This window comes from Meriones unguiculatus, chromosome 15 (genome assembly GCF_030254825.1).
Source record: "Meriones unguiculatus strain TT.TT164.6M chromosome 15, Bangor_MerUng_6.1, whole genome shotgun sequence".
Lineage (NCBI taxonomy): Eukaryota > Metazoa > Chordata > Mammalia > Rodentia > Muridae > Meriones > Meriones unguiculatus.
Genome location: NC_083362.1, coordinates 26,472,733 through 26,479,693, shown reverse-complemented (window position 1 = coordinate 26,479,693; position 6,961 = coordinate 26,472,733). Strand labels below are relative to the sequence as shown.

Genomic DNA, 6,961 nt, shown 5'->3' with positions numbered 1-6,961 from the left:
TCAGAAAAAGGGTTGGTAAAGATTCTTTCCCAATCTGTAGGCAGTCACTTTGTTTTGATGATGGTGTTCTTTGCTTTGCAGAAGCTTTTCAGTTTCATGAGGTCCCTTTTATTGATTGTTGCTCTTAGAGCCTGTGCTGTTGGTGTTCTGTTCAGGAAGTTTTCTCCTGTACCAAAGAGTTCTAGGGTATTTCCCACTTTTTTTCTAGCCAATTTAATGTGTCAGGTTTTATGTTGAGGTCTTTGATCCACTTGGACTTCAGTTTTGTGCAGGGTGATAAGTATGGATCTATTTCCATTTTTCTACATGTAGATGTCAAATTAGACCAGCACCATTTGTTGAAGATGCTATCTTTTTTCCATTGTATGGCTCTGGCATCTTTGTCAAAGATCAGGTGTCCATAAGTGTGTGGGTTTATTTCTGGTTCCTCTGTTTGGTTCCATTGATCCACCATTCTGTTTCTATGCCAGTACCATGCAGTTTTGTGTTAAAATTGTTGCTCTATAGTACAACTTAAGATCAGGAATGGGGATACCTCCAGAAGATCTTTTATTGTAGAGGATTTTTTTTAGCAATTCTGGGTTTTTTGTTATTCCATATGAAGTTGAGAATTTTTCTTTCCAGGTCTTTAAAGAATTGTGTTGGTAATTTGATGGGAATTGCAGTGAATCTGTAGATTGCTTTTGGTAAGATGGCCATTTTTTACTATGTTAATCCTGCCAAGCCAAAGGAAGAAGTCAAATTATCACTATTTGCAAATGAGATGATAGTATACATGAGTGACCCCAAAAACTCTACCAGGGAACTCCTCCTACAGCTGATAAACTCCTTCAGCAAAGTGGCTGGATACAAAATTAACTCAAAAAAATCAGTAGCCCTCCTGAATACAAAAGACAAAAGGGCTGAGAAAGAAATTAGGGAAACAACACCCTTCACAATAGCCACAAATGACATAAGGTACCTCGGAGTAACCCTAACCAAGGAAGTCAAAGACTTGTATGAAAAAAAATTTCAAGTCTCTGAAGAAAGAATTAGAAGAAGATATGAGAAGATGGAAAGATGACATTTTCTAAAAGCTGATTTTAGAGACCGTGTACTCTATATTTTTGTGTCAACATTATTTAGCTGCAGACATGGATTACATGTGATTGAATGTATTCAGATGTGGAATATAGGTGACTGATTCTACATGTTCATATTGCTGATGTTTGTGGTTCATGAGATCTGTAGTTAGTATTTTTTGAAAACCATAAAAGTCAAAATGAACTTTAAGGTCATCAGGTCAGTTATCATACAAAAATTTACAAAGCATATTAATATTTTATTATTTTCTGTAATATAATAGTTAGGTGTTTATTATTATTATTTAATATAGTATTTTAGTGAGTATATTTCATTTCTCATTATTACAGGATGCAAATAAAACACAACTGCCTCACTATAACAAGACCCATTTTGCTTGTGTTAAGTTGATACACTTAGATATTTCTATTGTAATTGTGAATTTTCCCCTTTACAATTAGCAGTTAATAGAAGAAAAAGTAATTAGTTCAGTCAGCAATATAAAATTTAATTGTATGGGACTGAAAATTTAATGTGTGCTTATAAGGATGAATTTCTAAATCCTATCATTATCAACCCTCAAAAGAACAGAATGTAATACATTTTAAATTATAATAACTTCTTTATTTTATTTTTTCAGAATTTTATACATAAACAAATCTACATCACTTCTGCTCCTCCCTCCCTCTTTGACTCCTTTATGTCTGTCTCTTCTTCCCAAAATCATGATCTCTGTTATCATTAGACACTTAAACCACACACTAGAGCCTATTGAATCTGTTTAGCATTTCTCATATGTACATATCTAAAACTAAATATTTATGCCAGAGTACACTGAAAGTGTCTAATCTCATCCAATATCTTCTTACATACATTACATCCATAAATTATTTTATTTGTTTGTTTTTACTATTAAATAGCTTTATGACAACTGCTAATGAAATACAGATCATAAACATATACTTGAACAATTGTTTAGATCAATTTATTTATAAATTTTCTGAATTTAAGTTAACTATTATTAAACAGTGCATGTTCTTACATTTTTCCTAAGTTTAATTTTATGATTTTACTGTAGAATATTTAAAAAAGAAAAACATGATAAAGCCAGGAAGAAAAATAAAGACTTCTTTTCAGGAGAGTATGCAATATGTCAAAGAAAATATCCAATGGCTTTAAGAGAAAGGATGATGCTCAGTTAGGAGAAACATGGAACAAGGCCTAACAATTGAGGCCTCCTGGTACAAGAAGATTAGTTTGAGCTGATACAGTATCAAGAAAATCTTAATACCAGGAATATTCAATGGCCAGAAAATAAGCTATCAACATTTGGCCATCCTGTTAAACAATTAGATCTGGAAAATAAAGGAATAGATTTGATTTACACTTAGGAATCTTTGTGTCTCATTGACCTTGATGGCTACAGCGAACCATAGATAAGTAAATGAATTGGAACTGAAAGGGAACATTTAGTTGGGAGATGAGGCACAAGGATGAAGGCACTTTTTTGAAGCTATCAGTTATGAGTAATTAGCCTAGTATAACTTGGGCTATCTCAAAGGACCCTCTCAAGGTCTTTGGTGCAATTATGCAGACACCTGGGTGGTGAATCAGTGTAGATGTTATAGTTAAAGACTCAGATTTGTGTTCCGTCTTTACCAATGAGTGCTGTACTATCATGAGGAAAGAACCTAATTTCTATGTATTATAACTCCAAAGATGCAATTGAAATACTCATAATTACAGCTCTACCGAATTTAATATACACACATAAAATACCTGCATAGTCTATGCATAAGAATATATAATAGTTTATCTCAAAGATATGTTAGTATTTCAACAGATATATAAATATAAACCTAAATAAGTTTCTATAATTTATTGTTGAATATATATAGTATATTCATACCATGTAATTTTATATTTTCTGTACTTTTTTGCTGTAGCTCCTAGAGAATACTTTTTAAAAAACAGATTAGACAGCATTGAGATGAAGCTATAATAGTTCTGTACTTATAACACAGATTAAAAACCAGTGTTTTATCTTTTTTAATTACTTAGAATACCATCATACTCAGTTGAGTCAACAGCTGAATAATTTCCTTTGGTAATAGACTTAATTAAAATGAGGACTCCTTTCTGCTAATGTGTCATTAATAGTAAATTTAGGAGAGTTTAGTCTGTTATCTGGGAATTTGGGTGATGAATGTTATGACAAAAATGGCATTACTTTTATCCTTTTAATTATGCTGATACTCACAGTAGTTGTAACACAGTCAGAAAAGAATATCATAAGTATACCAACAATATAAAAATTGACACTTTGCTCTTAATTTGAAGGAAATAATATTTTGTGTCTCAAAGACACTTGTTTGTCTTTTATTTCTCAATTTGTGTTAAAAATATCCTGAATTATATAAGCCTTTCCAGGTATATAGTCTTTACACATGAAGAAAAAGAAACCTTCCTCATGGCTAATATTCGTTATAAGCTTTAGTTCATAATTGCATTCTATAGTCTTAAAAGTGACTTTGTATTGTACAATAATACTTAAATAAAATAAAGAATGTGGTGAAATACAGTGGGTTCTCATTTCAGAGAAGTGATGTAAAAATCTAATGATCTTTGATAGTCTAGCTATAATTGTTGTATAAACTGCTTTTGTATAAATTTTAAGAAAATTATATATAAACTTAACAGGTACACTCATTGCATTTATCAGAAAACTGGTGTGACACACAGTCACATTAATTGTATATCATGTTTTAAACTGCTGTGTAATAGGAGCATTTCTACATTGTAAATCATTGCCTTTTCTCACTTGTTGATTATCATGTTCTAGTGACTATTTTAAATATCTTCTCCATTATAATCTTAACAAATAAATGCCAAAGCCTATTCAAATGCTTATTTTGTGAGGAAAATAATTTGTGCTTGAAAATCTAAATAAATATATCTTAGCTTCAAATTTAAATTTAATAAAACTAAGGTTCAGTTACTAAAAGTTGACAAAATAAAAGGTTATGAAAGGTATTTCATACTACTGTTTCTTAGACTTTGCCTTTGATTTCTAAGATTTCTGATCATGGAAATGGTGTCAAAGAAGCATTGTGATTTATAGTTATGTATCTATGAAATTGTACATCTCAGGACAGGAGTGAGCATATGTAGCATGTATAACTTTGGTCAGTTATAAGTTATGTAAGAGAGATTTCACAAAATTCATAGTTGCAATATGGTCTCCTAAGTTAAGCAGCTGTTCCCTTGGCCAGGGACTTTATGCAAACAGTTTATTGTCACCTTCTTCTTTCAACCAGAATTTATAGCATGAGCACACAGGTAAATCACCTGTTTTCCCTTCACTTTTCACCACTGTCTGCTGCCTTACCAATCTACTAGTGCATGTCATTTTCTTTAGCAGAGTAATCTTCTGGAGTCATATTCTAGTTTGAACAATCACGGCTTTCTTAACACATTTTTACATTACTGGTTTTTTTAATTTTTTATTTTTATTTCTTTAATTTTTATTATTAGTTACATTTTATTAACTTTGTATCCCAGCTGTATCCCTCTCCCTCATTCCCTCCCGATCCCTCTCCCTCCCTCATCTCTTCCCTGCCCCTTCCCAAGTCCACTGATTGGGGAGGACCTACCCCCTTTTCATCTGACCCTGTTTTATCAGGTATCTTCAGGACTGGCTGCAAAGTCCTCCTCTGTGGCCTAGCACGGCTGCTCCTCCCTTGGGAGGTGGGGAGGTCAAAGAGCCAGCCATTAAGATCCTGTTAGAAATAGTCCTTGTTCACTTTACTATGGGAAACCAATTGGTTACTGAGCTACTGCAGGCTACATCCGAGCAGAGGTTGTAGTTATATCCATACATGGTCCTTGGTGGATGGAGTATCAGGCTCAAAAAAGACCCCTGTGCCCAGATATATTTGGTCCTTGTGGAGCTCCTATCCTTTCCACGTCATACTAACTCCCCCTTCTTTCATATGAATCCCTGCACTCTGCTGGCAATCAAGTTCATGATAGAGGCAGCCTCTAGTCCACTTACTCAAGAATTTACATGGAAATTGAGCTTCCAATCTGAGCTTGGGGGGGGTGTCTAGGTTCTCTCCATGCATGGTCCTTGGTCGGTGTATCAGTCTCTGCAGGACCCCCTAGGCTCAGATTTTTTTTTTAGCTTTGTTGGTCTCCTTGTTGGACTCTTGTCCCCTCCATATCCTTCTATCCCCTATCACCACCCCCTTGGTCTTCATCAAAGACTTCCTGTGCTCTGCCCAAAGTTTGGCTGTGAATCTCAGCATCTGTTTCGATGCCCTGTTGGGTGGAGCCTTTCAGAGGACTCTCTAGTCTCCCATCTTGTTTCCTCTCTTCTACCACTTCTGGTGTCTATCTTGTTTGCTATTCTGAATGAGATTTCAGCATCCTAACTAGGGTCCTCCTTAGTATTTAGCTTCTTTAGGTTTTAGTATGACACAGTATTGAACAGAAATGTAAGGCAAGATTTTGCTCTCTATTTGCCACTAAAAGCTAAGAGTGGAAAGTCAGCTGCACTCTATTGGCTGCTTGAATTAATTTGCACAGAACAAAATTTCAATGTCTATCATCAAGCTGCCACAGAACATGGCCTTGTCTTCATTGCTATGCATACCAGCCTCTGTAACTACAATATTAAGTGCAGCTGGGATGTCTGCACTGGTGCTAGGTTTTACATGAATGTCACTGAAGAACCCTGGAAAACTAATTACAGAAGGTACTCTAATGTAACAGAGCAGCTTCCCTACCGTATAAATGCCATTTTCCAGTGTACCTACAAAGATGTCTATTTTTTGTAACTCCAATGGAAGCCATGATCTCTGGTTTATCCTATTAAAAAAAAAACCTGGGAAATACAAATTTACGTCAACATTTGTAGCAATTTGCAACCCAGTGCTCTGTCTATGAAATAAAAAAAAAGAACTTAAATGAATATTGGAAACCATATCAAAGTAAAGGAAAGATGTATGATGTGATCTGTCTCATGATTTTGTATTCCAAGATAGATGTATTAATTGATCAAAAAAAGGATAAGGAGTTTCTTTTAAATGATAGTTTACTCCCTGATAACCTCATAGCTGCCCGCACAGAATATAAAATATTTCTTTTTCAGTGCTTTTAGAGGATTATGATCAAAGCTTCTACTTAACTGCAACCTTCATACTCACCACATCAGCCAACATAGAAAATATCTGAATGCATGCAAGGTTATACACAAGAGAATATCAACAGGAAAGTTCAAATAAAAAGTTCACATCAAAATAATTGCTGAGAAAAAAAAACAGATTGCAAAACTTTGGATTTCCTCTCAAAATAACATTCTTCTTCAGTTCAATCACCTTTCTAAATAAATCAAGCTTTAAAAAAAACAGTATATTCATTATAGAACCTTCCTAAAATATTTAAGAGGAATTTAGATGGAGTCACTCTATAATGGGGAGTGAGCCCACCAAATTATGATAGTGCACAGTAAGACCTTCAGAGACAGGAGTATGTTACATCTTGTTGGGCCAAAGACATCCCATAGATTCCCCAAAGATCATAGGAAATTGTTTAAGCTATTAGTTACTCTCAGTAACCTGATTGTAAGACCCTATTGTGAGAGACACAGATTATTTAGTCTTTGAACATGGAGAAATCAGTCTGGTTCCCAAGTAAATCTTCATCACCTCTGACTAGAGTTAATGGGGCTAGAAGATACTTTGCATGCTATCACAAGAAAAAAGCAATCATTCACATTACACATCTTCAAACTGACCTTCAGTAGAGGCCTGTCAACAAGAAATACTGGTACAATAGTGGTCTAAAAAAGGATATGGGGGTAAACAAACACTTTATGATTGTATTTAAGGTCCACTCT

General features: G+C 34.3%; 1 pseudogene; it reads left to right on the top strand.

Moving 5' to 3' along the window:
- Positions 1–1,261: 1,261 nt before the first annotated feature.
- LOC110543108 (S-formylglutathione hydrolase-like) lies at positions 1,262–6,347 on the top strand (annotated as a pseudogene).
- Positions 6,348–6,961: the final 614 nt, after the last annotated feature.